Below are 27,501 nucleotides of genomic sequence, written 5' to 3'. Positions count from 1 at the left end.
AATCAATAAGCGCAAGGTGGCCGATATAAGGAAGTATAACATGGAGAAATTTAAGCATGCTGTAAAGAACGGGGGAAGCCTTAAAGCGGTAAAGAAGAAACTGGGCGTAGGCAAAAATCAGATGTATGCGATAAGGGACAAGGCGGGCAGCGTCATCACGATAATGGACAAGATATTCAAAGTAGCCGAGAAGTTCTATACAGATCTCTACAGCAGCCAAAGTAGTCAGGACAGTAAGGAGATTGGAGGTAGGGAAAAACAGTCAGACGTTCCACCACTGATGAAGGACGAGGTCAAGAATGCATTAGAAACTATGAAAAGGGGGAAATCAGCTAGAAAGGATCAGATAACTACAATTTTGCTGAAGGACGGGGGGGATATCGCGCTAGAAGAACTGGCCACCCTGTATACGCAGTGCCTGGTGTCATCGAAGGTACCGGAACCATGGAAGAATGCAAACATTGTCCTCATTCATAAGAAAGGGAACTCGAAGGACCTTAAAAGTTATATAGACTAGTCAGCTTACTGTCTCTTACGTATAAGGTATTTACTAAGGTAATCGCTAGTAGAATTAGGACAACCTTAGACTGCAATCAAGCAAATGATCAAGCAGGTTTTCGGAAACGGTACTCTACTATCGATCATATCCACATAATTAACGAGATGGTAGAAAAATGCTCGGAATATAACCAGCCCTTATACATAGCATTCATTGAATACGAAAAAAGCATTTGACTCAGTAGAAACCTCGGCGGTGATGCAGGCATTGCGAAATCAGGGGATAGACGAGCCGTACGTGAAAGTGCTGGAAGTGCTCAGTAATCTGCGATTTTCTGATGACATTGCCTTGCTAAGACTCTCGAGGGATGAACTGCAAATAATGATTGATGACCTAGACAGGAAAAGTAGAAAGGTAATCTTAAAAATCAATATGCAGAAGACTAAGGTAATGATCAAGGGTCTCGAGAAGGAACAGCAGCAGGTAGCGAAGCACTGGAAGTAGTAGGCGAATATGTCTACTCTACTTAGGACAGGTAGTAACCGCAGATCCGGACCATGAAAAGGAAATAACAAAAAGAATAAGATTGGGATAGAGCGCTTTTGGCAAGCACTCGCAGATTATGACTAGCAGCTTACCGGTATCGCTCAAGAGGAAAGTATACAACAGTTGCATCTTACCTATGGAGCTGAAACATCGAGGCTAACAAAGAGGGTTCTACTTAAGTTGAGGACAACCCAGAGGGCTATGGAACGAAAAATGGCAGGGGTAACATTAAGAGATAGGAAGCGTGCAGAGTGGGTCACAGAAATAACTCAAGTTACTGACATTGTAGTGGAAATCAAGAAGAGGAAATGGACATGGGCAGAACATGTAGTGCGAAGAGAGGATAACCGATGGTCGCTTAGGGTACCAAACTGGGTTCCAAGGGAAGGAAAGCGTAGCAGGGGCGGCAGAAAGTTAGGTGGGCGGATGAGATTAAGGCGTTCGCAGGGGTAAAGTTGATGCAGCTAGCACAGATCCGGGTTAATTGGAGAAATATGGGAGAGGCCTTCGTCCTGCAGTGGGTATAGTCAGGATGATGATTATGATGATGAAGCCTAGGAAATTGCGAAAGCAAGAGAGCCGAAGTGTCTCCAATGGAAGACGACACCACCTGTTAGGGTACATCGATGCGCGCGCCCTCGTGCCCTCGAAGGTTGGAGGCAACTCCGCCACATTTTTTGGCCCGCCCTTCTCGTAGCGCTTCAGAGGCGTCCCTGTTATCTGCAATCCCAGTCTTGAACGCGCGCCAAGGAAGACCACGCGACAGGTGTGATGGCGTGCCATCCAAACGTACACTTCTCGGAGAAAGTTTGAGATACTGCACCTTTCATCCAGAAGTTTCATCTTGTCTAACGTTCCTGCCATCTGCAATCCCAAACTTGAACGCGCGAGAAGGAACGCCACGCGACAGCCGCCGCAAAAGCAGGACACACTTTCGTGTTGTTGTTGTTGTGACTGTATGAAGAAGGCAAAAAAATGCAATGTCCTGCTACTGTAGCTGGCTAAAGGCGGCCTAGAACGACGCTGGAAACGGCAGGGTTGGAACGGGGCACTTACCCCCGAATTCAGAGATGTAACTTGAAACGTGCTCGCACTCTTAGAGCACCAAGTCTCGCTTCAAAACTCCCAAGTCGGCCGGTGCGTTTCATAGACGTTCACGCCGACTTGCGTCGTCAAGTGAAGCGCGCGCTCGAATGCCGGGGTACAGAGCTCGCTGTGATCGAGATTAACGAACATTTCAATAGAATAACGCGGGCTGTGCGGCAATAAAACTACTTGTTTTACTTAACACTCATAAATGCATAAATGCTAGAAATGTTTTTTAAAGAAACATGCGACTAACGCGCGTTGCAAATAGCGTTTCCTGCTTGTTTCGAACGAATTAGGGTTTCAACTGGCCAAAATGTACATAACAGTTGACGAGCTTGCAGACGATAGAAGATGCGGAGAGGTGCACATTTCTGGCGTTGTATTTGTGCCCGATGCTCGTTTTAACACAAGACGGCACCGCGGTTTAGTTAAGAAGAAAAAGAACTCCTGGCCCCTCTCGCAAATAGGTTTCCCCATCTGATAGGATAAAAAAAAATCCCGACGTCGCCTTCTTGTAAAAAAAACATTTCACGAGACATGGAAGACAATTGCAAGAATATATAATTCAAACCATAAGGTGACGCGACGGGATCCAGTCCAGCTAAAAAATACTGGATAAATTTAAAGCAAAAGTGGCAGGAGGAAGCAGCTAGAGAAAAGCGGGAGCGCCACAAGACCGGTAAATGCACGCTGAAAGTAACCTTGCAGGGCTGCTGATTTGTTTACTAGTCTGCATGTGCTGCATCCTGCGCATGAGTGCGCCACAACTGGGTGCACAATAAGCGTAAATTCGTGGCTAGAGTGAACTAACAGTTCACTCTAGCTGAGTGTTGTAGTGCATGATTATGTCAATAGTAAAGCAAGTAGGCTCTGAATCACTCTTGCGTGACGTATGCTATCTTGTTTCTTCACCAATACACGCATGCAGTTCGAGTGGAACGTGCGAAAAACAAATGTTTCTCTTGTGTACAGCATAAAGAACAGCCTCGGACTGAGTGGAACTATTGGCAGTCCCAGCCACGCATTTCAACGCTCGAGTCGTTTGCGGGGCAATTGCAAAGTAAAAAGTGACCATTCGTGTCCACATTTCATCTCGATCTGACTGCATATGCAGGCTGCGTTATTGGTGCAAACAGTTCTCAAACAGTGTAGTGCGCAGGGAGCAACCAGCCTTTACTGGCTGACAATAGCAAGTTCACGAAAACAACAGTATTACGGAGTGCTGTATTATTGTGTGTGTGTGTGTGTGTGTGTGTGTGTGTGTGTGTGTGTGTGTGTGTGTGTGTGTGTGTGTGTGTGTGTGTGTGTGTGTGTGTGTGTGTGTGTGTGTGTGTGTGTGTGTGTGTGTGTGTGTGTGTGTGTGTGTGTGTGTGTGTGTGTGTGTGTGTGTGTGTGTGTGTGTGTGTGTGTGTGTGTGTGTGTGTGTGTGTGTGTGTGTGTGTGTGTGTGTGTGTGTGTGTGTGTGTGTGTGTGTGTGTGTGTGTGTGTGTGTGTGTGTGTGTGTGTGTGTGTGTGTGTGTGTGTGTGTGTGTGTGTGTGTGTGTGTGTGTGTGTGTGTGTGTGTGTGTGTGTGTGTGTGTGTGTGTGTGTGTGTGTGTGTGTGTGTGTGTGTGTGTGTGTGTGTGTGTGTGTGTGTGTGTGTGTGTGTGTGTGTGTGTGTGTGTGTGTGTGTGTGTGTGTGTGTGTGTGTGTGTGTGTGTGTGTGTGTGTGTGTGTGTGTGTGTGTGTGTGTGTGTGTGTGTGTGTGTGTGTGTGTGTGTGTGTGTGCGCGTGCGTGCGTGCGTGCGTGCGAGCGAGCGAGCGAGCGAGATTCCGTTTTCTCAACGGTAGGGTCCTCTGAGCAGCGTCACCTGGCGACAGAATATTGTGAAAATGAATAGCAGCGCATTTAAAGCCTGCCGTAATCGTAGCTTGCTTTGTCAAGAGCTTTTTACCACTCATGCCCAGGTTGGATGACGACGTCAAGCAAATGCTGGAAAAACCAATAACAGCCGCGGAAATTGAAAGTGCCATAGATGAATTAAGTCTTCATCAGTCACCTGGACCTGACGGGCTTGGAGCAGCCTCGTATAAGTTATTCAAGGTAGAAATAGCTGTGTGTTTAGAACGGGTGATAACTGAATGTTATGAGAAAGACTTTGTCCCACCATCTTTCCGCAAGTCCCATGTATTACTGATTCCAAAAACCGAGGACGCGGCTAGATTGCTCTGTGTCGAAAACTACCGCCCAATAAGTTTAACAAATGTGGACTATAAAGTATACATGAAGGTCCTAGCCAGAAGATTGCAGAATGTCATTACAACCCTTGTAGGACCTCACCAGACATGCGGAATTAAAGGCAATATTCACGTGGCGAGAAGCGTATTGGAATGTTGCGATGCCATGCAAGATCACGTAGCAATGTTACAACTGGACCTGCACAAGACCTTTGATTGAGTTGGGCATGATATCTTGTATGCACTTTTGGAGCATGTAAATCTCCGGAGTGTAATCACAAATGGTGTTAAAATGGTTTACAAAGACTGCGTCGCAAAATTAGTCATAAATAGTAAATTGAGTGAATGCATACCGGTGCTATCTTCTGTTCGACAAGGGTGTTCATTGTCACCCCTTCTCTTTGCCTTATACTTGGAACCTTTCTGTTTAAGGCTTCTCTCCAGCCAAGCTACTACAGGGTGCACATTTTTCAATGTTGCAGTTAAGGTCCTAGCCTACGCTGACGACATCGCAGTGTTTTGTGCGGACCAAGACAGAGTAAAGGAAGTTACCAAAGAAGCTGTGGAATATTGTAAGGCTACTGGCAGTGCAATTAACTGGACAAAATGTTTAGGTTTCTGGTATGGAGACTGGGGACACACACCGAAATACTTATGTAACATCAGATGGACGATAACACCGGGCAAACACCTTGGTGTGCCACTTGATCAGCACAAGAACACGAAAGAGTACTGGGAGGAAGTAACGCAGCGAGTTAAAAATCAAACGAACAAGTGGAGAGGACACAACTTTTCTATGTTTTCTAGAGCTGCTGTGTGTAACATATTTTTGGTTGCCAAGATATTTTATGTTCTTCAAGCTCTATCGATGACAAGAGCGTCTGTACAGAAACTTCACCGTGTATTTGCAACGTTTATATGGGCATCCACATGGGAACGCACGAACCGGGGCAATCTGTTTCACGCATTTCAGAATGGGGGCCTTGGGTTGACGAATTTATTTCTCAAACAAATTGTGACTAGATTTTCTTTTCTGCGTGAGCAAAGTGACACCTTTCTAAGGACTGTAATCCAAGTGAGATTACGTGATTCACTGCCTGATTACGTCGTATCTGCTTTTTCAAAACCGGTGGCATTAAGCCCCTTTTTGCGGGAAGTTGTTTTATCTTTTCGTATCCTTAAGGCAAGGTTCTCAACTGAATATCTGTCAATTGTGCCGCGGAAGAAGTTGTATAAGGATCTCCGAGATGTGTTTTTGGCAGTGCCAGTGTACCGCGCTGTGTATAATGTAGGGTCTGAGCGTGACGTTTTGAAAATGGTAAAACGTATGCCTGTCAGAGCTGGTGCAAAGTCATTTTTTTTTTTCAATTGCATTTCGGCACTCTTCCAGTCAAACCATGGCTGCAGAACAAAGGGCTATTTGTACCTTGGTCTAATAACTGCATTATTTGCTGAAAACCCGAGACCATTGAACACATCTTCTTGGAGTGCCATGGCTCAGTTTTCCTCTGGGATATCTTGAAGCGAACTTTAAAAAAGTAATTGCCAATAACGCCATTCGGTATCCGATATCTGCCATGCGGCGACCCTGAAGGAGTGCCGAATGACATGCTGATGCTATTATGTATGCATAGCATATGGAAAACGCGTATGGATGTCAGGCATGAACGAACCGTTGTACACCCCGCTCGACACTACTTCATCGAGAGCGTGGTATACCTGAGAGAAATTCTGCGTGCACAAGATAATTCTCCGGAGTGGCTACCTGTACTGGACCATCTGGCTTCAGTAAAGCCCTTTTAAATCTAGCGCTTTAGGCAGAGCGCGCCTTGTGCTTTTAGCATTCCTTTTGTTTTGCTTTGTTGTTGTGTATTCAGAGTGTATGCTGTGTGCTTAAAAACATTGGTAATAAAGAAAAAAAATTCAGTACGGCAATGGATTGACACTACTTACCCGAGCGCTAAGCGAATATATACAACTTTTGTTCGAATCCTGTGTGTGCAACTTTTTTTGTAATTTTTTTTTAATCGCAACTTTAAAATAAGCTACGAATAGATTTCCTGGAGGGGTGTTCCCCTTTAGGTTGCATTATGTGATGTTTTCAATTCCTAATAGCCGCAAACCAAGCCGTGAGCACAGCCACGAGGTGACGACATGACAACGGTAACACTATTCAGTTACCTTCACCGTAATCATTTTCTGCCTTCAGTGAGTGTATGTTACCTTTAGGTTGCGTTCAGAGAGATCTCTCGGTAACAATCGCCGTTTAACCCGCTGAGAGGCAAGCAGTGAGGATAAAGAAGTTGCGGGACCCTACTGTTGAGGAGACGGAATTGCGGTGTGCGTGTGTGTGTGTGTGCGTGTGTGTGTGCGTGCCCGCGCGTGTTTGCGTGCGCGTGTGCGCGTGAGACTAGAGCCGGAAAATGAGTTTTTACTCAATGTAAGGAAGTGCTAGGGGTGAGGGCGATGTTTGTTTCATTCCATGCTAAAGACACTTCATGCTTTTTAGGAGGAGGATCGGCACCTGCCAAAGTGGCCCCCATTAGTTGGCTGCATACATGGCAAAATTACTTTTGAAGAGGAAATAAATTACATTACTAATTACTTTGCTGAAAATCGCAGGAAAGTAATTAAATTACATTACTTATTACTGCCTTCAAAAAGTAATAAAATTACATTACAATTACTTCTACTGAGTAATCCAATTACTTTTAAATTACTTCCTAGTTTCCATCCATGCAAAAACTAAGTAAAACTAGTAAACAAAACGGAAACTTGTTCTCCAGATGCGAAGTACACACATTCTTTCGTTTTCCCGCCAACTTCTGTCCCAGAGAGCTATTCCTTTCCTCTTCCCTACAGCACTTGCCATGACAAAAACAAGACAACAGCAAAAAAAAAAAGCAGAAGCATGGTCGAATAATAATAATTGGTTCACAGGAAGGGAAAGGCGCAGTATCTGTCACACTTTGAAGCATGGTCGAATGGTCGTGAAATGACCGGCGAACCCAGCCTCTTGCTTTGCCCGGAGCTGTCTCCGCCATTTGAAGGCCCGAAGAAGCTAGGTTATTTATTGCTTCCGCAGTCCCAAGAATCGAAGTCGGCACCTTGTGCTCACTGCTCAGTAATGCTCAAGCCATGGTGGCTCACGCCATGGGTCCTTCCGCTTATCTCCCCCAACCCCAATCCTCCCTTGCCCCGTGGTGACGTGTGTAACCAAGCACCACTGTGCCCTAGCCCATGCAACAGGGAGTGCCACTGCGCCGCGCTAGTTCTAGTTCTCAACTCCGGCCTTCTTACACCATCTGGTGGGCTCGGTAGCTGTGTGACAGTGCAGTCTACTAATCCTCTGCTTTTCACAATGCAGGTATTTACCCTCGCACTTCACCTGCTTCTCGCCGCTGTGCCGTCTGCAGCCTGCACGTCCGTCTCTCCCGTGACCCTGATGCGCCATGAAGATGAAATTTTTTGTCAACCTGCGCGATCATCATTGTTGCACCTGCCTTCACCGCCGCCAGAGTACGTCATCGAGGATCTTCATTGGCCAGTCCCATCACCAGGAACATCAACACATCTGATCTTTATAAAGAGCATGCTGTCATCACCGCCGCTCTGTGGGCTCGGTAGCTGTGCGACAGCGCAGTCTACTAATCCTCTACTTTTCACAATGCAGGTTAGTAATAAGTTTTCCCTATTTGCTAAAAAAAAACAGTAACTACTTCTTAATGCAGCTGCCGAGCCCTCAGTGCTGCTGTGATATTGTTGCCGAATGTTTGCGTGTTATCCGTCTTCTCTTGCTATTGTCAGGGGATGTTGAAACTAACCCCGGCCCCGACCATACCGACAGCGTACTTTTCGAGCTCCAGAAACTAACTGCCGGCCAAGCTACAGTAATCTGCGATCTACAGGACAATAAAATACAACTGAAGACTACTGAAACAACCTGAAGTGACTTAAACAAACGCATGGACGCTCTGGAATCACATTACGCTTCACTTTCCACTCTCCATTCCGAAATAGACGCCCTGAAAACTCTGAACTCTGAACTTACCTGCAAGATTGACAAGCTGGAAGCACGTATGGACGATGCTGAAAATCGCTCTCGTCGCAACAACCTCATATTTTGCAACATACCCGACACTAACCCCGCTGAAACATATGCAGACTCGGAAGAAACAGTCATTCGCCATTGCTCCACCCAACTAGATTTCGCCATCGAGCCTAATCTAATCGAGCGTGCTCACCGCCTTGAACGCCACTCCACTGATCGTAAAAGGCGATTATCGTGAAATTCACCTCATCCAAAACCAAAGAAAACATCCTTTCCTTAGGCACCAAACTAAAAGGCACTGACTACAGTATTGGCGAAGATTTTTCCCTTCCTGTACGTAACGCTCGCAAACATCTTGTAGCCTTTGCCAGATCGGTAACCGACAAGTTCTCCTTGCGCTTCAAAACTTTACACATTGGTCCCAAACGATACACGTTCGATAAATCCTCACAAACCGTAAAAGAGGTAAAATAGCAACCACCTCACCACCAATCGACAGGCTGTTCTAAACATGCACAACAAGCACTTTCATTGTCAGCGATCTTTACTAATATCCGAAGTTTGATTTCAAAGGGCGACATTATTTCCAATATCGTCACATCATCCTCCAGCAACCTACTAATCTTGACAGAACGTGGCTGAGTAGTGATGTTTCTGATAGCGAAGTCCTTGCCGACTTGCCCAAATTCCGTGTTTTCCGTAAAGATCGTCCAGATAGAAGGGGAGGGGGGTACTTATTGCAACTGCACAGGAGCTATCATGCACGGCCATTCACCTTTCATCGGATATTGAAATATTATGGGTCTTGTGTCATGCCTCACCAAAGTCAGTTGTGATAGGCGTTTGCTACAGGCCTCCTAGCAGCCCAGACTTTCCTCAAAAACTTAATCACGCATTAAATGAAATTAAAACCAAGCACCCTAACACATGCACTATCCTATTCGGAGATTTTAATTTTCCCAGTATCGACTGGCATAATCTAACCGCTACAGGTAACAGGGATGCTAATGATTTTCTTGACGTTTGCCTTAATTTTATTCTCGTTCAACTAATATCCGAACCAACCCGTGTAACGGATGTCTGCGCTAACATTCTCGACCTAATATTAACGGATAGCCCTGAATACGTTCATTCTATCACCTATCTACCAGGTATCAGCGATCACCAAGTCATACATGCCGGCTTCACGATTAAACCATCTTCACGCGCAACATGTAAGCGAACAATCCGACTTTACGATAAAGGGAACTATATTGCTATAAATAATGAACTTCGTGCATTTTTACCAGGTTTCCAATTTAACTTTCATCAAAGATCCGTCCACGAAAACTGGTTCATGTTTAAGAAAAAAATTGAAGATTTGGTCGACAGGTTTATTCCCAACATAAATATACGAACTAACCCTCAAAACCCTTGGTTCACAAACACACTCAAACGTCTTGAAAATAAAAAGAAGCGTCTTTTCCGTTCGGCCAAGTCACGCCCTAGTCAAAACGCTTGGAACAAATATTACGCAGCTGAAAAAACGTATTTATTAAACATTCGAGAAGCTAAACGCACGTTTTTCCATACCGATCTGCCCAAAATGTTGACTACTAACCCCCGAAGGTTCTGGCAAGTCATTAACCCCCAGCACACACGCACTATTTCCCTCACCGACGCATCAGGTGCTACCATCTGTGAAACTGAATGCGCCAATATGTTCAACACAGCCTTTTCATCCATATTTACCAATGAAACAGATCCGATATTTCCTTCAAACCCGGTTATTATACAGGATACCATGCCCCCTCTTACATTTTCTTCAACAGGAATTTTGTCACTAATAGAAAACATTAAACATTCATCCTCGGCTGGAATTGACAATATCAGTGCCAAAATACTGATTAACACCAAAGATATATGTTCATCAATGTTGTGCTTGTTATTCACTCAGTCACTCCTCACAGGTCAACTGCCCAAAGAATGGAAACATGGGAAGGTTGTTCCAGTTTACAAATCAGGTAACAAGAACTCACCGCTAAATTACCGTCCCATCTCGCTAACTAGTATCCCTTGCAAAATCATGGAACATGTCATCTATACCCACATCATGGCATTTCTTGATTCCAACGATTTTTTCCATCCTGCTCAGCACGGTTTTCGCCGAGGTTACTCCTGCGAGACCCAACTTTCTACATTCATTCATGACCTGCATGCTAACCTTGATTCTAGCCTACAAACTGATGTCATATTTTTAGATTTCGCTAAAGCTTTTGATAAAGTACCTCATAAACGCCTACTGATAAAACTTTCCCGATTAAATTTACACCCCGATATATTGAAGTGGATTGAAGAGTTCTTAACTAATCGTTCTCAGTTTGTCTCCGTTAACAATGTGAACTCTAACTCACTCTTAGTAACGTCAGGCGTCCCCCAGGGGTCTGTGCTTGGCCCGCTACTCTTTCTAATATACATTAATGATCTGCCCTCAAACATAACATCTAACATACGTATGTTTGCTGACGACTGTGTACTGTATCGTGCTATTCTCACCACCGCTGACCAATCTTCTCTTCAAAACGATCTTAATGCTGTTCAAGACTGGTGTAACGAGGGGCTAATGGAACTTAACCCACGTAAGTGTAATCTTTTGTCTATTAACCGTCGCCGTAACCCTCTTGTTTTTCCTTACGTAATCTCTGAAGTTCCCGTACAGCTAGTTCCATCATATAAGTATTTAGGCACAACAATTTGTAGCGATCTTTCTTGGAGTATGCATGTTACTAACATAATATCGCCAGCTAACAGGACGTTAGGTTTATTAAAGCGCTCCCGAACACGTAAAGTTATTAGCCTACAAATCATTCGTCAGGTCCAAACTAGAATTTGCATCGCCCATTTGGAATCCTCATCAAGCTTACCTCATTAGTGCCCTCGAATCTGTTCAAAATCGCGCCGCTCGTTTTATTCATTCATCGTATTCTTATGAAATCAGCGTTTCCTCCTTGAAACAGCATCCGGATTATCCCCCTTATCGCTCCGTCGTCACATTGCCAGCCTATCTTTATTTCAGAAACTTTTCCACAGTCCTATGCGCATCGCACCTTATATTCTTCCCCCCACACGCATATCTCATCGCACCAGCCATCAGCTACAAGTTGCCCGTCCACGTTCACGTACCGTCACGTTTTCAAATTCCTTTTTTCCTCGAACAGCTGCAGCCTGGAACGGCCTTCCCGACAACATTGCTCTCATCACTTGCACACCACAGTTCATCGATAGTGTCAAAACTTTCCTGTTATTGTGATTATGTATTTTTGCTCTTGCCACCCCTTATGTAGCACCCCTTTTTAGGGGCCTTTAAGGTAATAAAATGAAAAATGAAATGGAATCTGTCCCTTCGGCATTCTCTTGGCGCCTTGAATCCTGCTGCTTGGAAAATGGTTGTCATGGGATAGCCGCACTAAGTGACCCTGCTACACACGAGGTCTCAGACGCACTGTTCTGCTCAATTATATCTCGTTTTGCCGATCCGTTACGCTGGGTTCGGCTTGCCGCATGTCGTTCTTGCTTTTGCGGCACTACACTTTGTTGTCTATTGAAGGAGTAGTGGCGCACTTTAGTAAAAGTAATTTCAAAAGTAATTAATTACTTTTGCTGCGAAATTGCTACCATGATGCCGTTCTTGCTTTCGCGGCACTACACTTCGTTGTCTATTGAAGGAGTAGCGGCGTACTTTAGTAAAAGTAATTTCAAAAGTAATTAATTACTTTTGCTGCGAATTTACTACCAAAAGTATTTCATTACATTACTAAATTACCGATCCGAAAAAGTAATTCTTTACATTACAAATTACCAGAAAAAGTAATCAAATTACAATAATTTCATAACTAATTCAATTGCTGCCATTTCTGGATGGCTGGTGGGAACGATCGCTGGTCCCGCGACCAGAATAATGAATTCGACAGTGATGTCGCAAGAAAGCAGCCCACTTCGAAAATCTGCCTGTCCTGAGATCATTGCAACCAATGATCGATGGGCCAAATGACACGGACTTTGACTACGCAGGCAAGGTGCTTTGTATCTCTAATGAGCTTGGTTAATAAGGAAGCGTATATGGACTCCTTCCCAGATAGCTGACAGCATGCAGTTCCACAATGAACTGCATTTTCTCATGTCTATTTGCAATGCCCATACCTTTAATCATGCACCTACCGATATAACTATTACTTATTGCTTAAGTTGTATGCAAAGGTTGTCAAGAGTAGGCGCTATTCCTTGGTTTTAAATTTTGATGCTCCGTTGTGGCCTTGCTCTTTTGTGTGCTACTGTAGCAGCCAGCTTCTTTGCACAGCTTTCATCAGCTTAGAAAAATATTAGAGTTTCGGAGATGGCACCACTGACGGACGCACACAGGAAAGCTGCACAGTAACAGCACTGGCACAAGAGAGAAGACAATAGCGAGGAAAGTTCAGCGATAGCTTTGCCGATGACTTTATTGCCTCCTTCGTTTTGTTGCAGTGTAACCATTACACAATTCTCGCTGGGTTTGCATGCTTCATTTGTTTACAACACACTTTTCATAAAAGGACATATTCTGCACACAAATACATGCACAGTGTGGCAATTATTTATTGCTCTGTTGTGCAGAACTGCCATGTGAAGTGACAAAAAATTACAATATTGTAGTGATATGCAAAAGTGTAGTACTAGCTTGAATTTGTCTTATCGCACACAAATTCCCTTATGTTCATTACAGATGACGACTAAAAACCGGCCAGCCCTGCTGAGGAGTTGCAGTCACCAGCGGCTAAAATTGGGCAACCTGCAGCAGCTTCAAAAGCAAATTTCAACGTCACACACAGCTGGGACAGGCTGCACCAACAATCCACTTGATTCTGGAGCTGCTGCTGGTTGTACCTTTCCTGCATTAGTAGCCAATGGTGGCCATTTTGAAGAAACGTCTCTCGGACAACAATGGAGTTCGAGCTCAAATTCTGAGGGACGAGTATGCCCTCCGGATACGGTTCCTGCAAGAGCACCACACGACGCAACGAGACCGGGCAGCAAAGCAAAAGTTTGACGAGCTGATTCTGAAGCTCGGGAGACGAAAGAAAAAATGAGGTAGAGAAGCAAAAAGTTAAGCTTGAAAAGTAGAGAAAGCAACTGGAAGAGCAAGACTTCCAGCTGAAAAAAAAGTAAAAGGGAGCTTGAAATAATCAAGACGAAAAAAATTCTAAGAACAGCAGCTCCGCACGCTACAGTGCGCTGTAGCACCGTGAGAATTAATAAACGAAATGTACTTGGGAACACAAATATGTATGCAGCCCACGAAAGTGCACATTTGTATGCAAGCATTTTGATAAGTGCATGGCCAGCTGCAGGAAAACATGTAATGCCACTAAAAAAAGAAACTTTTATGCCTTACCAACTTTTAAACTTGCATGCCCGATCACTGACAGGCGGAGTGATAGCATACTTTGAGATAACAGTGCTCCCAACAAACTACCTGTCTGCTTTTCAAGGGCAAGTAGTGAACCTCCCTCTAAAGACGAGGCACCATTCACCCAATTCAACTGGTTTCACGCACTGAGAATGTTGTCAAAAGGGGTTGCATTAGTTTTTCGAACCCACTGAAATACCAGAAACTTTAGTGGTTACTGAATATTCTTGCCTATTTCAAAAGCAACAGTGAACAAAACTAGTCTGCAAGTGCACATAGACAATCATCAGATTAACTCTTCACAATTTTGGACAGTGTATAAAATACTGCTAGTACTGTGTGCAAATGTTGATGAGGCAAACAACATGCCAGCCAAACAAAGCATATTTCAGCCGAGAAGCCTTCACAGTAATCATGAAAGAAACATTGGCCTCTATAACGAGGACGGCAACGTCTAATATTTCAGTTCTTTTTGGTCTTGGACCACCTATTTATCTGTTCCAGCAAGCTGAAGACAGCTTTTTATTAGCACACTAACTGCTCAGCTCTATTTAATTAGCATCCTTGTGCCATCCGAAAGGATAGCAAAGCATGTATCAACCTTGGGAAGTGTGGACCGTCACTCGAGCTAACAATCAAATGCACCCAGTAAAAATGAAAGCCACTGAATCTATGCCACTGCCAATAGAAAAAAAAATAATTTTTGGATCACCATCAACTCTGAGAAATTCATTCCCACATTTTCAAAATTCACAAGCCCACTTAGCGAAGATTTGAATGACCCCAGGCACTGAACACAACACACTATTGTTGTTGTGGGGTTTAACGTCCCAAAACGACTTGGGCTATGAGAGACGCCGTAGTGGAGGGCTCCGGAAATTTCGACCACCCGGGGTTCTTTAACGTGTACTGACATTACACAGCACATAGGCGCCTTGCCTTTCGCCTCCATCGAAAAGCTGTCGCCGAGGCCGGGATTCGATCCGCGTCCTTAGGAACAGTAGTCGAGCGCCATAAACACTTCGTCACCCCGGCGGAGTGGCTCCAGCACAGGAGAGGAGTTGGAGCTGAAGCGAAAGGAACACTGCTTGCAAATGTCGAGTCGTTGACACAATGCAGAATCATACTGTATTCCGTCCTGCAGGAGCTACACAGTACCGTTTGTTTCTGTACTGTTGTCAAGTAACAACGAACCCATAGTTAAAAGTCATGTCGCATATTGTGGCATGCTGCAGTTCAGCTGAGAAAGCAAAAATATACGTCACTGCGCTTGGCACTTGAGTCTGCTTCCAGCACACCACTAATTGGCTTGCAGAACAAACTGTCGATTTGATTCCAGGGGTTACAACTGCCCCACTATAGCATTTCTATTCATGCTTCAAGGTTATTCCAAGGTACTCTGTACAGGTTTCATATGCAAAAGACACATCAAGAGATATAGCCCTCCAAAATAAACACCACCGTCTCACCTAAGCTTCACATCTAGCACAATCAATGTAACAAGATGTACAAGATACCTTGCTGCTTGCCAATAGATGCACAAAACACGGCATCCATCTACTCTACGACATCAGTGCACGTTAAAAAACACCAGGTGATCTAAATTTCTGCAAGTCAACCACGGCATCCACCACTGCCAGACTTGCTTTGAAACTATAAAGCCTATAAACCATACCAAACAAAACATCAAACCCTTAAGCACTTGCTTTCTGATGTCGAACATGCAACAGTGGTGTGATCAGGTTGTGCGACCCAGACTAGAGTGTATGTGTTCTAGCAGTAGCCATCGGATGGTGACGAGGTCCCTATAGGGAAGGCTGCCCTTTTTTCAGGTCTTCCTCTCAGGAGAATAATCGTGTTCACCTCCTGAAAGATCAACACAGTGCTCTTGAAGATTAATAGAAAAAAAAATTAGCGGTTCACTCAAGCTAGCTTTTGTTGTAAACAAAATACACTGTTGTAAAAACAACTGTTGTAAACAAAATGCAACTAGCTTCAAGCTGAAACCGTAGATTATGTAAAGTAAAATCCCTAAAAGACGGTGATAGTAAAATGAATTCATCATTGATAATCCGGGCACCAGGAACGACGAATCATGACGTTCGCTTGAGTAGACCCGTTTGGGGTCATCTTTTTTTTCTTTGCAAATGGCAACGTTTCTTCCGGGGCCATATTTTTCGGGGAAGTTTACTCCGGGGCATTTTTTTCCAGGGACGGTTTTACCGAAACACAGTAAATGTAATATATTTCCTTTCTTTATTAGTGCTAATACACCACTAAACTTCAAACATAAATGGCGTTCTAAAACACTGTCTGATAATTATGCCTTATTTTAAAGGCGCGCAGAGAAAATAAATAATCGCAATAGCATTTACTTCATTGTTAAAACTCTTGTTTGAATATACCTTCGGGAACCTATCTACTGACTGTTGAGAAATAAACTTGCTGAAGCCTCTTTTCGTCTTCAATTACCTACGCATTGTTATCCAGCCCGCATTCCGATCGAGGTCCTTTTTTGCGCAACGAAAATAAGGGTGCCAGCGATGCCAACTACCTCCGTTCGTGTGCTGGTCTTATTCGACTCGTAGAGACTGCTCAGTTTTCAAACCAGTGCATTTTGCTTATTCTCTTATTTCTTACCGTGCTTATTTATTTGACTGTACTCGAATCCTGAACAAAGGCTCGTCCAAAATACGTGCCCAAGAAACGAAGCTTATGAACGTAGCCTTTGAAAGAACTACTCTAAATTGTAGTACTGCCCACTAAAAGAAGCGTACAACTGAACGCGAGAAATAACAAAGGAAAGCACATTACGCTTCCTTTCTTCCTTCTGTTCCACGCGTTTGTTGTGTTTATATTTCCTTGTCGCCTAGGAGACCTGATACCGGATACCACATCACGGAAGGACCGGAGTGCCTCTACTCTGTTGCTCTTACTTTTCCATCTTGGACGACTGCTTCTAAGGCCGGCCGACATGATTGGGAGGAAAGCCGAAAACGCAAACATCGCTGCTCACTTTGTGTGGCATTGCGATTTACCTCGTGCGCGGCAGTAGCGGGCCGAGAGGAACTTCTCTAAACGATGTCCACTGCGCCCTATTCAGGCAACCCGCTAGGCTAATGCCTCGTTCCCTAATATTGTTTGGAAAATGAAAAAGAAAAGTGGAACAGAAAAGAGACAGGTTAGGAAATGTGCCGACATGAAAGATTTATTACGTTCGCCAGCAAATGTAACCAACCACTTGTCCCATCGTGCACCGCCATATCCAAATTATGAAGCCGCGTAGAAGTCGTTGCGTATGCTTACTTAGTTGCCCAGCTTATGGCATAACATTTCGCCTGTTGCAGTGAAGCCTTTAATGTCGTATTACTGTATAGGCGACTGGGCAGAGTAAAGAAGCTATTCAATCACAACCTTTCCTGACCTGAGAATAGAGTCTAAAATATTTCGCCAGGTACACTTACGCAATTGAGAACAGGAAATACTGCTCTTCATGACATAGCAAGCAGTACAGTAAATCTCAGTGCTTTTTACTCAACAGACGTTCCTTATATAAAACACAGAAAAAATTTAGTCTATCTGAACAGTTACCACAAATAAATTTTATTCAACGTTTCCCGACGATGGGTGCAGACTCACACAAGGTCGCCTTGCCAGAACATGTTCAAACAAGTGATGGGAATTTATACGCATTCACTTAGGTCTGAATCTTACATATTTAAAAAAACGTAGAAAGTTAAGTTTTCACAATAACATGTAATGGGCATACACTGCATACCTGTTTTGCACAACTCGCCTTGTCTTTCTACGCTGTCGTCAAGATGATGCTTAAAGGTCCGAGGGCTATCCAAAAAGGTCATGGACGATGTTAGCAGTATTCGCTCGCTGACTATCGACCAAGCATTTGAGTTCTGCACGCGCAGGATCGTACGTCTCCTTACCTTTTGAAGTAGTTGCGTCGTGTCTTGAAAGCGCCTCCATCAATCGCTTCCAGTCCCTACGTTGTGTAACGTCCATGAATGTATGTAGCGTTAAGAAGCGTCCATGTTTTTGGATAACAAAATGGGCATATAGAAACCCTTCCAGCAGAACAGCACACTCACCTTCCCTCATCGGTGTTGGTGCTTTATATCTGCGACTACTTTTCGTAAAGAGTCGCAGTGTCAAAGTCTCCAGCTGGTTGCGCTTCTTGACGCGTCGGTGCGCTGCTAGCTAATAAATAACATTTCAGTTCCACCTCACGCACTCTTTGCTGGCCTAATAAATAATATTCTTCCCTCTCCTCCCACTTGAATTCCATGAAGGCGCTCATCTGAAACATGAATTGGAGCCTTTTTTCCGTCGCGTGTTTGAACCAATGCGTACGCAACCAGGATATGAATACTTTCTAGAGATCATTTGCAAACTCCACAGGGTTGTGGAAGCAAGGTTTTTGTGTCAAATAGGGACGGGATCAGAGAGACACAATTATGTACCACCTCAAGCAATCCTACAATATATGCCACTTGTTTCGCTTAGATAATCGGGGTATACATCCTGGAAGCAACAGGGTGGAAGGGTGTATACTACCGGAGTGTATGATACCTTGTCTTCAGTATGAGAAATCAGAATTGGTTTCGAACTTCGAGTCTGGTGTGAAATTTCAAGGCGCCGACGCATTTACTAAAACAGTCCATTAATGCGTTAGCACTCAGTATCAACCTAAGGGAAAAGACAGCTTGGGGTTTGGCGTTAAGCTCAGTTATGCTCAAATTGCCGCACTGCCAACTACAGCCGAAGGGAAAGATAGTTTGTGAAAGCAAGCAGATATGCGCTAGCGTGCTTGGGAAGATAAAACGAAGAGGAAAATTGTGATATTGCTGGACATACGTTCAGCGCAGCAAACGGTTTTTCATAAAGGAAGTCGGTCCAACAACGGATGTCGAAACCGAGGAAGTGCATGGTGAGCTGAACAGCAAGGCAAAAAAAAAAAATAGATACGACCAAGGTAAGTCATCTGATATATTGTATATAGCGAAGCGTCAAGCCGAAGCAGAGCGGCGGAGACGGTATAAGGCTGTTACGCGCAAGGCGGCAACAGAAGAAAAGCTCGAAACGCAGTTGCGATATCATGCAAATTCCAGTAGTAGGAGACGAGTAATAGAAAAATCGGCAAGGCGGCAACAGAAGAAAAGCGCGAAACGCAGTTGCGATATCATGCAAATGCCAGTAGTAGGAGAAGAGTAATAGAAAAATCGGTCTACTAAATTAAATGTAAAAAAAAAAAAAAAAAGTGCAGACCTCGTGCTAACAGAACAACTTGTTGCTGGGCTTGTTGATGACAAATTCTTAGAATAAAAAAGTAGCGGAAAAGGACAAGGACAGAAGAAAGAGACTACGAACCCGAATGCTACTAAAAACTGGTTTTATTTCCCGAAGCAGTAATAATATAAGGGCCACACAACGCATGCGCACATGACACTGGGACAATGGCAGCCTTCTTAACAGAAAAGGTTCGTTAGGTTTCTTGTCAGTTTTTTATGGTCGTTCTCACCTGATCATCTTGTTCCTGGTTCATTAAGCGATTATCAGATATTTCATGAGATTTCCTTTTCTCTTAGGATTGTTGCCGTTGTCCTAGTGTCACGTGTGTATGCGATATGTAGCCCTTATATTGTTAACTGCTGCGGGAATTAAAACCAATTGTTAGTAGCGTTCGTGTTTGTGGTCACTTTCATTTGCATTCTTCCTTTTGCGCTAGCTTTGCATTCTATAACTAGTGCTACTAGCATGTCACGGTGAGTTATTGCTATGTAATAATGAATGGAGTCAGACTTTCCCCAGGCAGGGGTGGTTAATTACTCATTCGGAGGAATAAGCGAAGAAACCAAAGAAGGCAGCGTAATCTCATGTGTGTACTGTGCTTTGCGTCATGCACACATACACACACACGCACACTTGACGAACAAGGTATACTTTAAATACTACTTCATTCGCAAGCAATAGCATTATTGCGAAGTAGACAGTAATAGCCTGAAAAATTGAGATAAATATCCAAAAGAATGGATACACAGCGCTAAAGAACCAAATAAGCTTTGGGACTAGGAATGCAAGTAGGCCATTATTTTTTTTATTCTCACATACTTGAAAAGTGAATTTTGCTCAAGAGTAGACAAGAACCCCAGGCTGTAAATGCAACTGCTGATTAAGACAACGTTGAAAGCTGAGAGAAAAAAGCTGACAGTGCGCACGCGGTCAATGAGTTTAAACTTTTGAAAATGATGTGGGGACAGTGACTTTCAGATGCTTGTGAAAACATTGCCCAGAATATCTTACAGCGTCTTAACTTGGAATTTATCGCATGTTGGGCCCTCTTGCACATGCTTGGTACCGGCAGGCGTGCACGTTTAGAACTCAGCGGATGGTGACCCCCCTGCCTCCTTATTACAGAGAAATATAGTAAGCTCTGTAGAACCTAGACAAAATGTAAAACATTTGCTTGAAAAGTAATCGACTGGCCTCACAGATTAGTGAATACACAACGAATAGTCAGCGATGTGCCCAACGCCCATCGCTAAATTTGCCTTGGTTCACAGGACAGCCGGCAGCAGGCAAGAATATGGCTGCCATGATTTTTTTTCTTATACAGCGTCGCATACCGTTATGAGGGCAAGTATCTCATTGCTGACGGCTTATAACTGGTAAATGTGGAAAATAGGGGGTTTTGTTCATGCCTTCCGAAATATTCCGCGATATTTTGACGCCGTGATGCCCGCACCAGAAGCAAATGATCTGTTCGCAGGAGCATCGCGTGCAGACCAGCGTTTTTCTTCAATCGCCAAGGCTGCCCGTCTGTGTAAGGCTGACCGAGGCCGGGTACAAAAAAGAGGAACACGCTCGTTTGGACACTGTTCAAGGTATCGGTCGATGCGAAAATAAAATGTTCGATAATGAAGCCGAATAAAGCGCTTTCCAACACTGTGCTGCAAAGTCAGAGATTACCTCTTGAGTTACTATGTATATATATATATATATATATATATATATATATATATATATATAGGATTTACAGTAACCGTAATAACCACCTCACCCACTTTCAGCAAATGGGAGGCGACACAGGGAGGCAGATTGCTGCGGGAACTTGTCATGACAATGAAGAACGCGTGGGAACGCCTCTGTTAGCTCAGCGTTGGAATAGCAAGGTGTTACGGCGGAGTGTGCCTGGGCGACACATAACGAAAAGGAAATTTTGCAGTGTTTCTCTCTCGGTGAAAGAACTCCTTGAGGCACAATCAAATCTGTGTAGAGAGACGTGTTGCCTCTTCTGGTTAGGTCATTGTGCTTTTCGCGTAATAATAGGATGATTTTTCGAATATTCCTTTTTTGGGAAGAGTGACAACTAATCTCCAAATTGAAAGGCGTGTTGCACGCTGCAAGACCCAATTGCATGAAGGCTTGTTGCAGTTAAATGTTATTTAAATCTAGGCTTAAATCTCTAGGCATTATATTTGAGCCCTGGAACCGAGTCCGTTGTTTTGAACTAGATCTAGTTTTTGTGCATCTTGGGCTATTTCGAAGACGAAACTTACCTGTTAGCCAGTTGTATATTCTCTACCTATTTGCTTCCTTATATGCAAATAACGTAAATATCCCGTATATAAGGCTTATTTTATTGTGGTTACTTCCTGCTGCCAAATGTCTTTTTATCCCACCATCATCAACAGGACAAATTTGAAGCAAGAAGCCTCCAAGTCATCCTGTTTCTTCTGCATGGTATATCTTTAAATGCGACGAAGAGCATGAACAAGGCTATGGTGCTGAAAAAAAAAGGAACTTGATTTCCCAAGCTCTGGATTCAACGAGGAAGACCAAGATAATTGCATCGTTCAAAGAAACAAAAACCCAAACAGCAGAAAGACGTGGACGCTATCCAGAAGTCGAATGACCCGCTCTTCGTGTTTTGCGAATGGCTGTCGTAATGTACTCTGTACGCTCTGGGTAAAATAATGAAGTACGTAAAACTCTATGTGTGACTCGTTCCTTCTAAGAGCTATCCAGAATATGCTGTTTTAATGTATTGGTGTATTTTATTTTTATATTTCACCCACTGTCTTCAATAAGAGAAGCTGCAAAATACATGGGCTGCTATTTATTCACTAATTTGATTCTTTGCATGTAACAAACATAACGTCCATGAACGAATACTACAGACTGCTTCAATTGAATAATAAAACGATCACAAACTAGATAGCAAGGTATTATTAGATAAAGAGTGTTATACGTCTGGTACTTGCTATACAAATGTAACTGGCACAAATGGCGCTCAAATCCTCTTTATGCACAGGAAGGAAACACCTTCCATATCAGCATAGCCTAAAAGAGAAACGAAACCCATGCAGTAGAACTATCAACAGTCGTCCTTCTCTGTGTGGGTTAACGTCAGAGCTGCAAAACGCAATGCATTTGTGATGCCTACGTTCGCAATGCGGAAAGTCGGGTGTCAGGAGACCTACTTAAGCTGTCGTCCAACGCTGCCTACCTTCGACGCTTTCCGGTGCTTTCGTGTCGATTGTGCCTCTTTATACTTGCGCCGCATTCGCGTTAGAGCCGAGTTTCTGTCTTGGAGTGGCTGAAGAACTAAGCCGGGGATGGTTGTGGAGCTGCCAACATACGGTGACATCAAAGAAAACCTCAGATTTGCTCAACGTGGAGATCTAGAGTATTGACACGTCTCGGGTCAAACTGACAGATATTCGATGCCAGAGGCGTTGTTTAGGTCAGCTGCACGCTTGAAAGCCTCAGGTCTCAAGAAACACGTAAAAAAAACTAAAATAGTGGACATTGAATACGTTAGCTCGCTGCGACTACGACTAAGAATATAGCTGCCTATCGGCCTGTGGTCCGTAAAAGGCATAACATGCCTTCGCTTCGAAACAAACCGGCTCCTTCGAACTTTGTACTATTCTTATTGCACAAGATGTACACGCTCTCCTTCCAGATAGCTGTCATGCACAGCTGCGGGCTAGTCGCTCGTAGCGTCATCCAGCGGTAGCTCCATACTATTTTGATCATTTTATTTTCCACATCTATATGCGTTTGGATAACCGCGAAAAATGTATTCTTTATCGATAGCATTACTGAAACGCTAGCAACTCATAAATGCTGCGCTGTTAGTTGTACACGGACAAAGGAACTGGACAAACGCTGAGGTTAAGCGCTCTACCAACGAAAGTTTTATTTCTTGGAATAGGAAAAAGGAAACACAAGCACGTGGCGTAATCTGAGGATCGTGAATACGCATAAATCATAACAGTGCACCGTAACAGCAAGAACAACTAAGGAATGAAACCATGAAAATGAAAATATAAAAAATAAACACCTTATCTATAGGCCGGGGTGAAATCGCAATCAACTCCCCCCCCCCCCCCCCCCCCGCGCATCTAACAGACACGCGCGAGGGATCCTCATGCAAGTCGTTTGTCTCTTCTCAAAAACGTCTATTTCCCGGCGGGAAAGGGCTACGGAAGGGGCTCTAACGTAATCGCCTTCTTTGCCAGACACCATCCGAAAGGCCTCAAATACCTCACGCTTTTTCTTTTCTGTTGCCCGCGCCTGTTTGTCCAGTTTCTTTATCCGTGTACAACTAAGCAGCGCAGCATTTATGAGAAGATGTTCCAACTAGCCCAGTCCCAAGCACTTCCTAAAGCTAACAAAGCAGATATAAGTATGCGCGGAGGGATTATACGTCCTACGATATAAACGATATCTAATGTATAGGGCGCTAAGCCAGCCAGAGCCTCGCGCTTACAGGGACTGTCAAGAAATAATTTTCCCGAAGGCTTGATATTCATTAGTCATATTTTAGGCCTAATAATCTGTCTTGAAGCTTATCGCGAACAAAGATAAGAAAAAAAGTGACTGCGAGCCCAACCAGACGCTGCATGTCAGCTTCGTTTACCGGCATCAGTTCAATCTTAAATGAGACTAAAGGTTGCGTGAAAACGATTCGGGATTATACAGAGCAAGGATTTATGAAGTGATCGGCGGGGAACGGGAGCAAGGTTAGCCAGCCCCTGGAATGCATTCGTAGCTATGTAGAGTCATACATACAGATCAGTTATATTTAGGATTTTATTTCTTTGGAACAATAGTTAACCGCCTTTAAGACACGAATTAGTTCCAGGTGATGCCATTCCGCGTCTGCTCCGCAGCAGCGACATTTGAACAACTAATGGGCACTGTGCTGGCGGGCTTGAAGTGGCAGATTTGTCTGTTATACCGGATGATGTCTTTTCCTTCTACTCAAGCATTGAAGGCCACCTGAAAAGGCAGCGGACAGTGCTCGAAGCAATCAAGTCATCAGGTCTAACGTTGAAACCAGAAAAATGCCACTTCGCCTAGTAGGCACTGTTTCCTATGCCACATCTTTAGCAACGATGGTGTTCGCCCAGAACTAGAGAAAACAGCTGCGATAGCACTGTTTCCCCCGTCTGTCGACAAGAAAGCTGTGCGAATGTTCCTTGGGCAGTGTGCTAACTATCGCTGATTTGCCAGGTACGTTGAGCGCATCGCCAAACAATTTACTCAGCTTACAAAAGCTGACGTACCTTTCAAATGGGAAGCACCACAGCAGAAGCCTTCTACGAACTTAAGTGCTACCTACAGTCTCCTCTTGTCCTAGCCCACTTTAATAAAAGCACCAAGATATAAATTCAAACCGACGCGAACAATGTGGGCCTAGGCTTCGTTCTCGTTCATAAGGTTGCTGGACAGGAGAAAGTTATCACTTACACTAGTAGGTTTCTCTAAAAAGCCAAGACCAATTATTAACGACCGAGAAGCAGCGCCTCTCGATCAGTTTGACCCCTTCAAATTTCCGTCCGTACCTATACGGAAGATCATTCAAGGTGGTAAGCGACCACCACGCGCTCCGATGTCTGGCGGATTTGAAAGACCCCTCTGCCGCCTTGAGCTTAGAAGTGTTTATTGATGGTGTGAAAACAATGACCCCTGTGGACACTAGAGCACCTGAGAGATCTAGCCGATTACCTGAATGAGAAGACCTCTCCTTCTGCATTCAGGCGCCAGTTGTTGTCGTTTGCTTTATCAAGGACGTCCTCGAGAACAACTTTGCTCCCAACAGGAGGGCACTACTTCTTGTTGAGCCTAAAAGCCTCAGGCAAGAAATTTTTCATGCGTTGCATGTGAGCCGACAGCAGGACATCTCGGGTTTGGGTGCACGTAGCAGCGAATCCAGCAAAAGTATACTACTGGCCGCGATTGGTTGCCGCGAATTTGCCCATCACGAAAAAACATGCCGTGGTGCCACCCTACTGAAAAATCCTGTATAAAATTCGTACAGGAAATTATATACAGGTTTACTGTACAGGATCTGGGATACAGGATTGGGGGCTATTTCAGCAAATTCCTGTACTGCCTTGGAAAGTCCGGAATGAAACCGCGCGGAGCTCTGATACCGGAATGGCCTGTACGGTTGATGGCCCTCGTTTCCGGAAAGAAACGCGTCGCAGGGTGGAAAAAGCATGCAACAATATAAAATAAAACGACAACATTTAAAATAATAAATAAAAAAAAACAAAAACTTCACTACCGAATGTGGAATCGAACCTCGGTCCTTGCGGTCTTCAGACAGGTACTTTACGCACTACTGTACGGCGGAATATGTTTACAGTGGTTATTATTTAGTATATGTAGCTACTTTTGCTCTTTCGTACTTTTATATTTTCCTTGGCAGTAGAATTTGTGGCCGTAATTCACCGATCGCCCTTTAAACACGCTGAATATCTTTGCAGGCTATCACGAGGGATCACAAATGTACCGTATCTTTATAATGCGTCGCTTTATTAAAGGCAAACCTCAAGATATCATAATTTACTAGTGCTGATGTGTTTTTCATCATCTACGAACGCTTGTAAGTTTTCCTACATACAGAGATATCCGGTGCAACTAATACTTGTAATACTGGGCGTTTTAGCTTCATGTGCTACCAGCGGAGCATCGATGTCAATGAATACACTTCCGATTGAGCGGTTTCAATATGTAAACATTCGAGAACGCGTCGCCCGGTGTGCGGCAATCTGCGCATCTTTCGATGGTCAGCGATGTTTGTTTATTTTTTCTCGAACAGGTCTTTGTCATCGCTAGTGTTGTAGGCGGCAGATCTTCAGTCGCAGATATGAAGACGCACCGCAAGATCGTGAGCTGCAGCGACTGTTGTACGCGCAAAAGCGACGCGACGCGCGTATATGCTTGGTAGCGCACGCTTCGACGGCTTCGCATTTTCGAGGTATTTGGGAAACGAAGCGTGCCCTTTATATACGGAACAGTTGTATAATATGTTTGGTATCATGCTTATTTAGTGCGCTGGCGTCTCCGGCATGGTCATTCTGGTTGAGCTTCGTCGATCGGCCCGGCTTCTGTTCAGAAGCGGAATACTCTGCCCGGTATCAGTTCCAGAAATGACGCGTTCGTCCGGTTTCTGGTTAATTGATACAGGCTGAACACTACATAACACCACTACATTTGAAAAAGAAAAAAAAGAAAAGAAAAAAAGAAAAGAACCAAAAAGAAAATAGAAAAAAAATTTACATGTAATTCAAACTTTGGTCTCTTCATCTAAATATAGATATATGCCGTGCACCAACACTTGTAATACTGCTTGTTTTAGCTTCACCTGCTGCCAGCGGAGCCGCAACGTCAATGAATTTACTTCTGACCAAGTGTTTTGCATGCGTAAACACTCGAGGAAGCGACTCCCGATGACCGGCTGACCTATGCATATTTCGATGGTCAGCGATGTTTTTTTACCGCGCTAACGAAACGCTACGTTCTTGCTTGCACTTTCGCGTTGAAGGTGGCAGATCTTCAGTCGCAGGTTATGAAAATGCACCGCAAGTTCGTACAAGCTGCAGCGACTGTTGCACACGCAAAAACAAAACGCGATGCATGTATGTACTTGCTAGCGCACACATCCACGGCTTCATATCTTCTAGGTATGTACGAAACAACGCGTACTCCACATATACAGAAAAGTTTTAACGTATAATATTTATGGTTTCATGCTTATTTAGCGTGAAGGCATGTTCCGACGTGGTCATCCTGGCTGAGCTTCACGATCCGCCCGAGTTGTACTGAGAAGCGGAAATACTCTCTCCCGTATCAGTTTCATTCATATCGGATTTGTCCGGTTTCTGTTAAACCGGACATGACCTGTCCTGTATACGAGCTCAATACAGGACTGGTCCGCCCTTATCATATTCATACCGGACTGGGATGTCATGTATAAGATGCATAGTGGAAATGGTCTGCCCTGTATTAACTCTATACCGGACTGGACCGTCCGGATTGAGATTCATATCGGACATGACCTGTCCGATATAAACCGGTTTAAGCTTCATATAGGACTTGTCACACCGGTATCAAATTCATACGGGATAATAAAGGACCGGTTCAAACCCGTTTGTCGCGATACGGGGATTTTTCACTAGGGCAGCGACGCAATACGTGCCAATTGGACCAGCTGATCAACTGAACCCGACACCTCCCCGACCTTTGGCACCATGGACTACCTTATCCGCTACTCAAAGCAAAAACTCCGCCCAATGGCACCGTTTCTATGGAATAAATTCACTTGCGACCGAGTCCCCAGAAGTGCTCATCATGGGTAGGAGA

This window comes from Amblyomma maculatum, chromosome 6 (assembly GCF_055883805.1).
Source record: "Amblyomma maculatum isolate TAMU_Amacu chromosome 6, ASM5588380v1, whole genome shotgun sequence".
In the NCBI taxonomy this organism is placed as follows: Eukaryota; Metazoa; Arthropoda; class Arachnida; order Ixodida; family Ixodidae; genus Amblyomma; species Amblyomma maculatum.
This window is presented reverse-complemented; position numbering follows the sequence as displayed.